General features: G+C 47.1%; 1 long non-coding RNA gene across 2 annotated transcripts in view; it reads left to right on the forward strand.

Moving 5' to 3' along the window:
- LOC147835999 (uncharacterized) overlaps positions 1–15,097 on the forward strand; it is a 302,043-nt gene extending 286,946 nt beyond the window's left edge. For both annotated transcript variants that reach the window (XR_015495734.1, XR_015495738.1), the window contains one exon: positions 15,033–15,097. This is a non-coding gene — a long non-coding RNA (uncharacterized LOC147835999). The remainder of the gene's footprint in view (positions 1–15,032) is intronic.
- Positions 15,098–15,814: the final 717 nt, after the last annotated feature.

Below are 15,814 nucleotides of genomic sequence, written 5' to 3' on the forward strand. Positions count from 1 at the left end.
CATTGCCAGTGTTTAGCAGCATAAAGACTGTCACAACAGCACTATGCTAATACTTAAGAATGCTGGATTTCACCTTGCCTCTTGCTATAGGCTGCTGTGCATGACCTTAAGAGCCATCTGGCCCTGTCTGAAATCCAGAGTGTCTCCTGTAACTGTCTACGGTTTAAATCGCCCTCATCGGCAATATAGCGCGAGGCATATTGTGGTTAATGGTCTGACAAACATGTCTCAGGCAAGTCCTGTCCACTCTCTCCATCTCCCTGAAACTGTCCTTCCTCACCCAGCCACTCCTCCATCACGAGGGGATTAGAGCTAATGCTTTAAATGAGCACGGCCCAGAACCAAAGGGAATTAAAGGCAATTAGCATGCTAACAAACGGCTAATAACATGTCGTTTCCACTGTTTGTAAGGCTTTACCTGTAGTCTTTTGACAAGGGCTTTCATTTCCCCCCTGTAATGAATGTACTCGGGTGGTCTATCAATTATTTAACACAACTTTTTTATATATATATTAGGAATCCAGCTTTGTTAAAAGCCTGGCTAACGTAACAGGATTAATATTTGCACATTTTATCACTACCCTGCCATTACGTCACAAGGGACTTGAGTTTTTGTTCACAAATTTCACAGTAAACGGCAAAACAACTTAGCAGGTTTGCATGAGGTTGCATGAGTGCTGTAGTTACTGTCTCGCTAATTAATCCCATGTAATTAGCACTAGCGCTCTATCATGGTATGTTTTACACTATGATAGTTTTCCCGGAAGCCACACGCTAAGTTATTTATGTCTATGAGAATTGATGTGGGTTTTTCAGTACAGCACAAGATTCATTCCTTCCATCATCGCTGTGCTTGCCCAATAAGCGAGTACTACTAATTACAATAATAATAACGATAATAGTAATAGCATCATTTCAATCTCACTTTCAGTAATTGCATTGTTCCACCCGTTTCCGTTTCTGGTTAAATTATATTTAACTTCATCTATCCCTAGCCCTGCAAACAGGATTACTGGTACTTATCTGAAATGAAAGTGCATCTTTGACGCACTGTAATAACAGGGAGTGGAAAATCCAGTCCATCGCAATAAAGCTGAAACTAATTCATTAGAATGGCTGTCTGCAAGGAGTGTTTTTCGATTCCGCCATGCGGTGCGTGGCTTGGGCCCACCACACCAGTGCTCTCCTGTCTCAAACCCCCCGCAGCCCTTCCCTGGAGCAAATAATAAAGGCGATGATGAGGGCCATTTGTGTGATGTGCCATGACCTAAGATGGGAGAAAGGGCTGTGGAAAAGATCACAGCAGCTGCATCAACAGCCATGTGCGTCAGGCCTCTTCAAAGGCCTCTGCTAAAAGGCCAAGCTGAACGCAAACAAGACTATCAAACTCTGTAACTTCTCTGGAGATGCTCAAAAAAAAAAAAAGGGGGGGGGGGGGTGACTAGAGGAGCCGTGTCGTCCGTGCCTCCTGTTCCATAATGGAATAGAAACACAGGAGCCCTGTTTGGTCACCAAACACAATTAACAGGGTTCCTTCGCCCACATCAATACTGCTATTTGCATAGCGTATTGATCTGAGCTCCTTATAATCACAAAATGTTAAGTGCACCAATTAATTCTCAATCTGTTTGTGCCCTTGTCTGTTCGCCAAGAGCTCTGAAGGTCAGTGCGAAAATGAACTGCTCTTTGATTTTTCCTCCTTTTTTTGTTTAGACAATGCCATTCTCTTTCTTACAGCCAAAAAGGCCCATCCTAGCTTTTTCATTATCATTCCTGGTGAGACTGGCTAAAGTGTTTGGAATCTTGTGATCTGATTTGTCCTTTTAAACAAGGTGTTCACTAATAGACCTCTGTCCCATCTTTATATAACGCGAAACTCTCAATATCTACCATATTGGGCATATGCATCACTACATGGGGCATAAGATCATGTGTTTGGATTTATTTTTGACCACACTTTGTTACTATTCTTCATTTATTTGTTTGCTGGAAATAAGAACTGTATTTCGAAATAGTTTTAAAACAAATCATTGCGCTTAACAAACTAAATTAAATATTAAGGCGAACTGATGTCTTCAGCGGATTGCGTACAACACCGTTTCCTTACTCCACTAAAGTAAAAGAGTAAAGAGTCAAAGTGAAGTGAAGGGAAAGTAAAGAGGCTGAAGGGAGGAGGCTCATTCTTTATCCTCTTTTATGCTGCAGATGGTCTGTTTTCTTGCCAGTGAAGCATTCAGTTTTTCCTTACAATCGCCGGTGTTACCAATTACAAAGTATAAATTTAGTCATTATTTACTGTAGCTTCAAAAACTTGCAGCATACACCACACAGTCAATGCAAACCTCTCATATGTATCTTGAATCTTCACCAGTAAATTTAATCTCTTGTTAGAAAGTAATTCAGTCATTCCGAATCATAATAGTTTAAAAGGTGACGATAATAGTTAAACATGGCAGTTTGTTCATCTTTTAGGTTGCTGAAAAAATTAATTGCTTCTTTGTTTTTTCCGCACTTCACTCTCGCATTTGTCCGTTTCTGAAAAATTCAGATGTCAGAAGCACATCAATAATTATGCACACATTATTATCATCAACTCAAGAAGTTTGTTATTTTAAATATAGACTCGATCGCAAGCTTTCTGGAGAAAGTGAAGCTACTCGCACTTTAAGACGGCCTTGTAAAACAAAAACAGGACCAGGCAGATTTTGTTCTTCTTGGATTTGTGGCTGTTCATCAAGACGACGACAAGGTTTGTTTGAGCTCAGGTCAACCATGGCCTTTTATTATTAGTAATATATGTAAATGCATATTATTATATGCATTTTCCTGGCTTGTTAATAGAGTGATTGACGTTTCTCTGTAAACCAATAGCGTCTAGTTGCGCATCTAGCTCCGACTTTTGGTACCCTTTTGTGCTAGCTACCCTTTGCAAAGGGTACCCAAAAAGTAGTGAAACAGTGAAAACAGCCATAAAAGCCTATTGTATCGTACCATATCATACCACTCAGTGGAAATGGGCCATTAAAGGGAATGGGAGATGAGACTCTGATTGATTTGATGTATGTTATGCTCAAAACACACCCATAACTTATTAAGACAATAAGCACAACCCTGTTAGACCATGCACCAGGGCGCAGAGCATTTTTACATCCTTGAAATAGCAAAAGTGGATTCAGACACACCCTTAATGTGTTTGAGCCATGCGCTTTAGACTTTGTGCCTAAATCCTTAAAATAGGGCCCCTCGTCTTAAAAGTCTGACAAAACGTTTCACTCTTATCAACATAAGTCCAATGCCACAAAACGCTCAAAAAACTGGCCTTGTTACACCACTATGGAACATGACCTTGCTCTCGCTCCTCTATTTGACTTGATCATAGTAATAAGTTAGCAGCTGCTCTCATTCTCCTGTTTGTGACATCTCTATCCTTTGGGAAAATGAAGGCTGCATCCGCATGTGAGGATTATGTATGAGAATGTACCTTTCACTTTTCATAAATAGGTACTGCGTATTTTTATCTTTATCTTTTAATGAAATCCTATCTACTGAAAGCTCGAGGTTAGAGGTGAGCTGTGACATAATACAATCGCTCTTTCTTTCCATATGATTGAGAATTTGCTCTTTTTGATCGAGCGGCTTGTTAATATAGAAATATACACTGAAAGGAAGAGATACAGCGTCCTTTGTTCGCTTTTGCCCTTCCGTGTCTACTTAGTCCTCCGGTTTGTGAGATCTGTTTGTGTTGCATGATGTGAAGAGAGGTGCCAATTGAAATCGCAGCTCAATGGCTCTCACTTGTATCGCACCTTTGTGTATGAGATTGGCGGTGCATAGCCAACAGATACAGCTATAAAGCATTAGCAAAAGAGTGCCGAGCGTGTTTTGGCGTCGTCACATGTCCTCGCATGTCAGGTATGTGGCTGTGGCCACCCATTCTCCATCAATGCGGCAGTCAGCGGTTACGGCCAAGTGACAAATGAGCTTGCCTTCAGCGAAAGATGAATTTCAATCTACTACACCTGTGCCACCTCACCAAATGAAAGGCCTGATTGCCCGCTATTGCGTATTTGAAATGCTTAATTCCTCCATTAAAAAACCTATTTACATGAATTAGGGACAATTAGCGTTTTCAGGCCCATTCCGGCTTTGTTCGCCCTGTCCATTAACATTTAAAAGTGTGGGCTGCCAGACGCAAGAAAAAGCCCCGTGATCTGATTTGAGTTGACCCCCCACGTTGGGTGCCTGGATAGACCCTTTTCATCTCGCCTGGGCTGATGAGAAGGAGCTGGCCTTGCTTCTCAGATTTGCCTCAATTACACATAATCAACAAAAGCAATTCAGGCAGGGGCGATCAAGAAAAAGAAATGCACTGAAAGAAGAGGTCTGCTAGAGACGGACAGGGCGAAATTGCTCTTAGACTTCATTAAAAACACAGACTGTAAATGTGTGCAGCGTTATTGAAAAATAAGGCTTCATTCTCTGTATTTCCAGATCAACAAATGCAAGGAAGGGGCAACTAGAAGGAAAAGGTGAAGGTAGAGAAGTTTTAATGAGCTCACATGAGATGCATTAATTGCTTTACTCCTGATTTTGTCATTTCCTGCACGCTTAAAAATGACTCCATTGAGGCCATTTATACCCATCCACCGGTCTCTCTAAAATTACACATGCTGACCCCAGTTGCTCATACATAGAAAGGGTTCTTGCAGCAAGGATCGGTTAGAGTGAACGATTTAAAATGTCATGGGTTTCTACAAGAGGGTTAGAGAGCTGAGAATTATTATTTTTATTCTCACTTCAAGTTCACTAAAAAAAGGGGGTGAGCAATAGTGTACTTTCCCTGCTCTTTCTAGCTCTCCTGCTCTTTTTTCAGTGGTCTTATTCAGCAAGCTTTTTGAGGGTTCAGCTTTTAAACACAGGTCCCATGCCAGTGATGCATATGAAGATATTTCCACTTTTTAGCTGTGGGTAGTTGGTTCAAAAGAGGTTGAGGAAGATCAAAGCAGAATGCTGGATGCTCCTAGAAAGGCACAAAAGAAAGAGTGGGCTTCATCCAAACTCAATGTGCCTGAACAGAGATGAAAGTGATGCTTCTGTTCAACTTGTGATTGAGATTGCTCACAATTTTATCTGTTTATCTTCTTTTTATCATTTAGATCTTTACAGTTGAACTGAAAAGCATTTTTCACATTGATTAAATGCTTTTAAATTGCAACAGTTCCATATATACATTTATACTACAGTATATTATTCAACATTGATGTGTCAAGAAATGCTTTACAGTAGGAGTACCGAATTAGCAGATTACAATTATTTCTTAAGGACCATATGACACTAATGGCCAGTTATCACTGAGTGGTACAGTTCGGTATTCTTTTATGGCCATTTCCACTGTCAAAAGGTACCAAAAAGTGAACGTAGTGTACCACTTTTTGGGTAACCTTTCGAAAGGGTACCTAGCACAACAAAAGTGTACCAAAAGGCAGAGCTAGATGCGCAGCTGAACGCTATTGGTTTACAGAGAAGCGTCACTAGCTTGTGCACAAACAGGAGAATGAAAACAAAGGAAAGCACCTTTTTAAATAGACAGCCAAGACATTACACCAGGGGTGTGCAAACTCGCTCCAGGAGGGCCGGTTTACCTTTAACCCTAATCAAACACACATAAACTAGCTAATCAAGCTCAGACTAGGTATACTATAAACTTCCTGGTAGGTGTGTTGAAGCAAGTTGGAGCTAAACTCAGCAGGACACCAGCCCTCCAGGACTGAGTTTGGACACCCCTGCATTACACACTGATAATATATACAGTACATATAATAACAAGCTTAAACAAACCTTGTCATCATCTTGATGACCAGCAAAAAAGTTTTTGTTTATAAGGCCACCTAAAGCGTGTTCCCCTTCGGTTGGGGAACTTCAGTGCCATGAATGGGAGGATTCGGATCAGAAGCCGCTTATCTGGAGAGTATTGAACGGGCCAATGAATGAAATTAATTGGCAGCGTAAGCTTGCGCAGGTGTGCGACATCTGCAATCATCTCAGCATATAAGCACACCTGAAGCCAGCAGACGCCATCCTTTTCGCTTCAGATCCTTTCTGAGTGAGTCGATGAGGGTTCCTCTTGCTGATCAGCACTTCAGAGCGAGCGAGTGTGTCTCCCGGTCCAGAGTGGGTCTTCGCGGTGGCAGACGGTCGAGCTGGGTTACTCCCTTGCCTGCGGTTCTTTGGGTCCGGTCCTCCAGAGCGGTGCGTATAGTTGCAACTTTCCTAAAAGAGCAACACAGTCGTGCAGCACGTCCTTTTCAGGATGGCGCTCCGACTGTGCGTTTCTGGATGCGGGGGTTTCCTGGCTCCGGATGATGGACACGATCACTGCATTGCATGTTTGGGGGTCCAGCATGTTAATGCGGTGCTCGCGGGCGGTTCATGTCGTCATTGCGATGCCATGACCGTTGCACAGCTAAGATCGCGGCTAACTTTCGCAAGAGAGCGAGCCACCCCAGTTGCCTCCTGTTCTAAAAAAGCAGCGGGCGCTCGGGCAGATCTGAGGGTTTCAGCGGGAGCTAATCCGCCGCCCACGGGCTCGCGGACCTCTCGCTCCTCACGGCGCTCCATCCAAGCTTCGGGTGGTGAGAGTGATCCGTCTAACCAGATGGTAGCTCTCACACTCGCTGACACCGGAGATCAGATGTCCTCCGCGGCATCGGAGGGTGGGCTTTCACTGTCCGACGAAGATCCGGACCCGCTCGCCCCCTCCGGGCAGGTGAGCGCTGTCAAATCGGATCCTGAAGCGGACATGTTAGCCGTGCTTTCCCGGGCTGCTTCGGCCGTGGGGTTGGAGATGGTTTATCCCCCAGCTCCGCGGCCGGACCGACTAGATGGGTGCTACGTAGAGGACCAGAAGGCGAAGCCTTCGAAGCCTCTCGTCCCCTTCTTCCCGGAAGTGCACAGTAGGCTCACGCAGTCCTGGAGGGCACCTTTCTCTGCCCGTGCTGCGAGTGCCTCCGCCCTCACCGCCCTTGACGGCGGAGCTGCCAGGGGGTATGAGGCGATCCCGTCAGTGGAGCGCGCTATCGCGGTCAATCTTTGTCCGCGCGGCGCCTCTACGTGGCGGGGTTTGCCCCGCCTCCCGTCCAAAGCCTGTAGGTTGTCTGCCTCCCTCGGAGCCAGAGCTTATAAGGCTGCGGGCCAGGCTGCTTCTGCTTTGCACGCGATGGCCACCTACCAGCGCTACCAAGCGCAGGCGCTGGCCGAGCTGCACGAGGGCGGGTCCAACCCAAGCTTATTACATGAGCTGCGCACCGCGACCGACTATGCTCTTCGGACTACTAAGTCCGCCGCGTGTGCGCTGGGGAGGACGATGTCCACACTTGTGGTTCAGGAACGCCACCTCTGGCTAAACCTGGCCGATATGCGCGACGTTGACAAAGTTCGCTTTCTTGACTCGCCCATATCCCAGGCTGGCCTGTTCGGCGACACCGTCGGTGAATTCACCCAGGAATTCAAGGCGGTGAAAGAGCAGTCGGATGCGATGGGCAATGTCATCTATCGGCGTGGCCGTAAGCCCGCTCCGCCCGCCGAGCCATCCACCTCCGCTGTTCCTCGCCGAGGGCGCCCGCCAACGAGTGCTGCCCCGCCCCCGCCTGCGCCTCCGGCCAAGCGGGCGCGGCGTTCACCTCGAAAGCAGGCAGCCCCTCCTGCCCAGGGCGCCGTTAAGTCCGGTAAACGGACCGCGAAGCGTCCCTGAGACAGGCCATCCGGAGAAGAGGAAACTTGCTCTTTCCCCGCTGGAGGGCGGGGCCCCGATAACAACGGTACTTTTCAGTGCCACCAAAACATCAGTAAAAGAGCACTTTTTCCCTTCCCCGGATGTGACTGCACGAGTTCTGCCAGTCCGGGACGCGCTGCCTTCCGGCTCGCAGACTCTACGTGCTTCGCCAGTGGCTCACGAGCGCTGGGGGGACGGTCTCCCTTCCCTCAGCCCTCCAGCCCCCTCTCCGGAGTCAGGGTGCGGAGCCAGAGCGAATCGCTCTCCTCCAGCTTTTCCGCGGGACCCTCGTGCTTCCCGGATCAGCACACCCACTCCGCGCTGCCCCACCGCTGGTACGTCAGCGATTGTAGCGATGACTCCATTAGCGAGGGCTCTGCCTGCCTGGTTAGCGCGGGCCAGCCCCTCGCGGTGGCTCATACGCACAATCAGACTCGGTTACGCGATTCAGTTCGCGAAACGGCCCCCCAAGTTTACGGGCGTGTATTTCTCCAGGGTCAACCCCCTGTTCGCCCCTGTCTTGCGAGAGGAGATTGCTGCCCTCCTGGCGAAGGGTGCAATCGAGCCGGTTCCTCCAGCCGAGATGGAGAGTGGGTTTTACAGCCCATACTTCATCGTACCCAAAAAGAGCGGTGGGTCACGGCCAATCCTAGATCTGCGCGTTTTGAACCGCTGTCTGCACAAGCTGCCGTTCAGAATGCTCACGCAGAGGCGCATTCTCCAATGCGTTCGTCCTCGGGATTGGTTTGCAGCCATAGACCTGAAGGACGCGTATTTCCATGTCTCCATTCTTCCACGCCACCGCCAATTTCTGCGGTTTGCGTTCGAGAGTCGAGCGTGGCAGTACAAGGTCCTCCCCTTCGGGCTCTCTCTGTCTCCGCGGGTCTTCACCAAACTCGCGGAGGGTGCCCTAGCGCCCCTTCGGCTCGCGGGCATTCGCATACTCGGTTATCTCGACGACTGGCTGATTTTAGCCCACTCGCGGGAGCAATTGATTGTGCACAGGGACGAGGTGCTTCGGCATCTCCGCCTACTGGGGCTTCAGGTCAACCGAGAAAAGAGCAAACTCGCCCCCGTGCAGAGGATTTCTTTTCTCGGGATGGAGCTGGACTCGATCACCATGGTAGCGCACCTCTCCGAGGAACGCGCTCGCCTGTTGCTGAACTGTCTGAGGGAGCTCGACAGCAAACTAGTGGTCCCACTGAAGTTCTTTCAGAGGCTCCTGGGGCATATGGCATCCGCAGCCGCCGTCACGCCGCTCGGGTTGCTCCATATGAGACCACTTCAGCACTGGCTTCACGATCGGGTCCCCAGACGCGCATGGCACGCGGGCACACACCGGGTCTCGGTTACTGCGCTGTGTCGCCGCGCCCTCAGCCCTTGGAACGACCCCTCGTTCCTACAGGCCGGTGTGCCTCTAGGACAGGCGTCCAGCCATGTTGTTGTTTCAACAGACGCTTCCAACACGGGTTGGGGGGCCGTGTGTCGCGGGCATGCGGCTGCGGGCCTCTGGAAGGGTGCCCAGCTGCATTGGCATATCAATCGCCTAGAGCTGTTGGCAGTGTTCCTCGCTCTCCACCGCTTTTTACCGGTGCTGGAGCGGCAACACGTGCTGGTCAGGACGGACAGTACGGCGGCGGCGGCGTATATCAACCGCATGGGGGGTATGCGCTCTCGCCGCATGTCTCAGCTCGCCCGCCGTCTGCTCCTCTGGAGTCACCCGCGGCTGAAATCGCTGCGCGCCATTCACGTCCCAGGCACGCTCAATCGTGCAGCCGATGCGCTCTCACGACAGCGGTTACGCCCTGGAGAATGGAGACTCCACCCCGAGTCTGTTCAGCTGATATGGGCGCGATTCGGGGAGGCCCAGATCGATCTGTTTGCTTCCCCCGAGAACGCTCACTGCCAGTTGTTTTTTTCCCTGACCGAGGGCTCTCTCGGCACGGATGCACTGGCCCACAGCTGGCCTCGGGGCATGCGCAAGTATGCGTTTCCCCCAGTGAGCCTGCTCGCGCAGTTTCTGTGCAAGGTCAGGGAGGACGAGGAACAGGTTCTGCTAGTTGCGCCCCTTTGGCCCAACCGGACCTGGATATCAGAGCTCTCACTCCTCGCGACGGCCCTCCCCTGGCGGATCCCTTTGAGAGAGGACCTACTCTCTCAGGGACAGGGCACCATCTGGCACCCTCGCCCCGATCTTTGGAACCTCCACGTGTGGTCCCTAGACGCGAGGAAGACTTAGGTAACCTACCGACTGCGGTGGTTAATACCATCACTCAGGCTAGAGCCCCCTCCACGAGGCGCGCCTACGCCCTGAAGTGGGGTCTATTCACTGAATGGTGCGTCTCTCGCAGAGAAGACCCCCGAAATTGCCAGATTAGTGTTGTGCTCTCTTTCCTTCAAGAGAAGTTGGACAGCAGGCTGTCGCCCTCCACTCTCAAGGTTTACGTGGCCGCCATCTCCGCTTATCATAGCGCGGTAGCTGGCGGCACCGTGGGAAAGCATAACCTGGTCATCCAGTTCCTTAGGGGTGCTAGGCGAATTAATCCATCTCGCCCCCCTCTCATGCCCTCTTGGGATCTCGCCCTCGTTCTCACGAGTCTGCGATCCGATCCCTTTGAGCCACTCGAATCAGTATCTCTAAGATTTCTGTCCCTGAAGACAGCTCTGCTGGTTGCGTTGGCCTCCATCAAGAGGGTCGGGGACCTGGAGGCATTTTCGGTCAGTGACTCGTGCCTGGAATTCGGGCCGGATTACTCTCACGTTATCCTGAGACCCCGCCCCGGTTATGTGCCCAAGGTTCCTACCACCCCCTTTAGAGATCAGGTAGTGAACCTGCAAGCGCTGCCCCCGGAGGAGGCAGACCCAGCCCTTTCTTTACTTTGTCCAGTTCGCGCTCTGCGCATTTATGTGGACCGTACTCAGAATTTTAGATCATCTGAGCAGCTCTTTGTCTGTTATGGCGGTCGGCAGCAGGGAAGTGCCGTATCGAAACAAAGATTATCCCACTGGATTGTGGATGCCATTTCACTCGCTTATTCGAGTCGAGGTCAGCCGTGTCCCCCGGGAGTACGTGCACACTCCACTCGGAGCGTTGCATCCTCTTGGGCGCGTGCACGCGGCGCCTCTCTAACAGACATCTGTAGAGCTGCGGGCTGGGCGACACCCAACACATTTGCAAGGTTTTACAATCTGCGAGTGGAGCCGGTTTCCTCAAGGGTATTAGGTAACCCTTTGGTGATTGAGGAGACAACTCGGTAGGGTGTTGAAACACGCTTGCTGCGCCATTCTCCCTAACACGGAGGTACGTGCGCCTTTTTTATCTGTCAGTAAAGTTCCCCGTCAGGTGAGCCCTGCAGATTCCTCCGTGGCCCCCAGCACTGACTCAGCGGAGGAGTCACTTGCTGGCCCACTACGTTGTAGGTCTGCCCGCTGGTCAGCCCGCGTTTTGGGTATAGGTGCCTGCTATGCGTGATCCCCACTAGGCGATCCCATATGCTTATTCCGCCACGGTTAAGTCCCCCCCCTGGGCGGACCCGTGTCTTCCCTCTCCGCTAACCACTCTTTGCTATGCGTACTCCCCCTTTTTAGGGCTAGTCCATAGGTAAATTCTGCCATCTATCCCCCCCTTGGGTAACGGATGGCCTCCGCAGCGTCCTCCCTATCGGGATTGCACGCTTCCCAACGTACTGTCGTATTTCCTAGAATTATCTAGATGCTCACGACTTCCCAAAAAATATATCTAAATCCGTAAAACTTCTGTTGAAGTAGGATAAATTAGGGCCAGGGACACGTTGGAGGACCGCGCCCCCCATGATGTGGGTGCGTCACGCTTGCTTGACTATCTCCTCATCGGGGGTGTTGGTAAGGTGCAGTCATTGTGGCGCTTTCCATATTCTCCCATTCATGGCACTGAAGTTCCCCAACCGAAGGGGAACGTTCGAGGTTACAGAAGTAACCCTTCGTTCCCCGAGGAGGGGAACGGAAGTGCCATATTCCGTCGCCATAATGACTGTCCCTTAGCTGTTTGAAAGTCTCTTCAGCTTAAAAGGATGGCGTCTGCTGGCTTCAGGTGTGCTTATATGCTGAGATGATTGCAGATGTCGCACACCTGCGCAAGCTTACGCTGCCAATTAATTTCATTCATTGGCCCGTTCAATACTCTCCAGATAAGCGGCTTCTGATCCGAATCCTCCCATTCATGGCACTTCCGTTCCCCTCCTCGGGGAACGAAGGGTTACTTCTGTAACCTCGAACGTTCAGTTTCACTTTCTTGAAAAGGCTTGCGTGATCGTCTATATTTGAAATAAACTTTTTTAGACCAATTTTAGATCAATTTTTAGACTGTTATGAACTCGAAATGTCAGAATTTACTTTTAACTGCGGTTACATGTGCTGGCGAAAATTAAAGATGCAGATGAGAGGTTTGCACTGACTGTAGGCTATATGTTGCTTGTTGTTTTTGAACCTAAATACTTTGACATTTCCTTAAGCGAGAATGACATCGACTGAAACTTTCGGTTGTACACCACGCCCACCAAAAGGGTACCATTGGTACTCTTTAGGCCAAGAGGTATCCAAACTTGGTCCTGGAGGGCCAGTGTCCTGCAGATTTTAGCTCCAACTTGCCTCAACACAACTACAAGGATCCTGCTAGAAAACCTGGTAAGAGCTTGATTAGCTAGGTTAGGTGTGTCTGATTGAGGTTGAAACTAAACTTTGCAGGACACCGGCCCTCCAGGACTGAGTGTGGACACCCCTGCTTTAGGCAGTGGAAATGCAAACCTGATAAAGGTGACCCGTACCGTACCACTCAGTAAAAACAGGCCTTAAGGACTGGAAAAAATCATGCTACCACATGAATAAGATATATTAAACATTTTCAATATTTTAACACTATTTCGCAAGTAGTATTTTTACAGTACTTTTTACTTATAAATATATAAAACTTCTTTCAAAAACATTAAAATCTTACATTTAAACACCCTTACCATTTAATTGTAAATGTAAATCTATAAATATGAATGTCTATAGTATTTTAAAAAAAAAAATTTGTATTTAAATTCTTAATTGTTCTTTGTAAGGATCATGTATTAATTAATTTTCCATTGGCTTAGTCCCTGTATTCATCAGGGGTCGCCACAATGGAACGGACCACCAACTTATCTATAGCATATGTTTTACACAGCAAATGCCCTTCCAGTTGCAACCCAGTACTGGGAAACATTTATACACACTCATTCACACATATACGCTATGGCCAGTTTAGTTTATGTCTTTGAACTGTGGGGGAAACCAGAGCATGCAGAGGAAACCCACACGAACACAGAGAAAACATGCATACTCCACACAGAAATGCGAACTGATCCAGCCGGGACTGGAACCAGCGACCTTCTTGCTGTGACAGTGCTAACCACTGAGCCACCGTGTCGCATCTAAGGATCATGATAATGAAAATTGTCTATTTTCACTTTTTAACCTGCAAAATTAAACCATATTCATAATATTTTTACAATTTTATAAAGACATTACAGGATTTTCCTACTTGTTAATTGAATATTGACTCTTACATATAAATCCAAGAATTGACCTTAAAGCCAATTCCATCATCAAGCTATAGAATGAAGCAATCAAATGCTGAAATGTATCTTTGAGTTTCCAATTCGGAAATAAAACCTCCAGCAATCCTGCCAATATCACAGCTTTCCACAAAGGACACAGTCAAATGCCATTGTCTCTCCAGCTTTGGTACAAATATTGTATTCTCTATCAGACAATCCTTTTCCAATATGGCTCAACTCAAAGAATGAAGGAGGCAGAGGTTCCAATATCCCCACACAGCCTAAAAACTGTACACAGAGACATATACACAGTACTGCTGCTTGTGAATTTGGCATATCCTGTATGCAGAATTATAGCCAGCTGCTTTTGATACTAAACACACTTTTACACTGGCAGCATTTGGACTGGTTCCCTTTATATTATGAGTCTATTAAGAAATGTTACTGGCTTGGAAAAGAAGTTACTATTAGCAAAAAACTGTACTTTACAGTGTATCATAGATTTTTGTGTTCAGTGGGTCCGAGAACATATACACCTTTAGCGACTTCTCACTTTATAAAGTGGACTGTGTGATAGAGAAATGAAAAAGTCAGCTCAAGCTATATTTCATGAACGGTAATTTAGCCCCAGCCTCTGCGAAAGAGTCTATTAGCATAATTGTGCTATTGATTAAGAATAACTCACTTTTCCTCATTATGATTACATTCGCTTGTTGACTTCACCTATCCTAAATGAATTCACTTCTGTGTCAGTCTTGTTGACTGGTATGATCTATGGCTTATCTATATCATCGATTTCTGCAAAGTTCATCCATCTATAGGTGAGTGGCATAAAAGTGTTTTACATAAAAAGATTGAAAAGGGACAATGTGCATGTAAGCGAAATGTCACTGTTGTGGAGACAGGCCCCGACAGCATAGTCCCTTGAGGAATTTGCTCGCGACTTGGGCCACATTGTGATATTACACTAATTATGAAAGGTTTCATAATGGATCGCTGTATATAGACTGCATAGAGCTCTTAATGCGCACAGCAGAGCGCAAAACTAGGTTATTTTTAATTCTGCAGTGGTCTGAGTCACAGACTAAAAGCCAAATAAAGCATTCTCTAAATAAACACATTGCCTGTTGTGTGCTGGACGTTACTCCAGTGGTGGAAAAGCAGCTGTTGTGACTGCCCTCAGAGAACCTGTGGATATCCAGTCTAAATCCAGCCCAGGTAGCTGTGAAAAAGCTAATAATGCGTTATTGCTGCTCAGGTCTTCTCTGTCATCTCTCTATCAGTCACTCTATACTGGGCTGGCCGAGTGATAATGGGTAATAATGCAATGGGGAGAGAGACCAATCTCAGCAGGTCCAGAGTGGTGTGAGAGGGGTCTGAGTGTTAGACTCCATATCCCACATGTGATCCCTATTCCGGTCGAAGAAATGAGGAATCTTTCTGGCAACAGATTCACAAGACATACTTGGAGAGCGAATGGGGATTTATTTGATGATTTCAGACTTGTAGATTGATTGCTTTTCTCCTAAAAATATAGATTTTTCTTCTTAGTTCGAAATCGGACCACAAATCCAGTCAATTTTCAGGCTAAATTTTCTGATGCATATTATTAAAGTTGAATAAATAAGCGTTCTATTTATGTGCTTTATTTAAAGGATTGCAGTGATCTTCTGAACTATTTGAAAATCTAGAATCTAAGGCAGAAGTGCCCAAACCTTTTCTTATAAAGGGCCAAAAAACAAACTTGACTGAGTGTGGTGGACCGAAGGTAAATTTACCAAACTCTATTCCATTAAAGTCGCCATGGGTAATTTCCTAATGTATTTAATATATACAAATAACAAAAAAAAAAAAAAAACATTGCACTATTGACGAGTTACACTAGTCAAGCTGCTCCTGTTTTTTGTCTTGATTTGCTCGCTGATGTCTTCTGGATTGTCCTTTATCAAGTCAGTATTTTTATATTTAACAAAATCAGATTCATTTACAAACATGTAATTGAAACATTTCATTTCATTTTTTTTATTATTATTTTTCTTTTGTAGATCAGCAATAAAACAAACAAAAAAGGTAACGTTAAATTAGAAATTACGATCTATATTAAAGGCATTCGCTCCATTATTCCCATTATTCTTACTCTTCTCTCAGAGCGTTGGCCCTCGGGCCCTATTGTGGGCATCTGATCTAAGGGTTAAAAAAAATCTAAGTATTGAAAAAAACTACCTTCAAAGTTGTTCAGATGAAGTTCATGCATATTACTAATGAAAGAGTTGGTTTTAGTTGGCTCAGGCAACACAGTGGCTTAGTGTGTAGCACAGCAGTCGTTTCACAGCAAGAATGTTGCTGGTTCGAGTCCCGGCTGGGTCAGCTGGCATTTCTGTGTACATGTTCTCCCCGTGTTCATGTGGGTTTAGTCCGAGTGCTCCGGTTTCCCCCACAGTCCAAAGAAATGCGCTATAGGCTAATCGAATAAACTAAAAAGGTC

The sequence above is a fragment of the Danio rerio genome, chromosome 7 (genome assembly GCF_052040795.2).
Source record: "Danio rerio strain M-AB ecotype USA chromosome 7, GRCz13ab, whole genome shotgun sequence".
Lineage (NCBI taxonomy): Eukaryota > Metazoa > Chordata > Actinopteri > Cypriniformes > Danionidae > Danio > Danio rerio.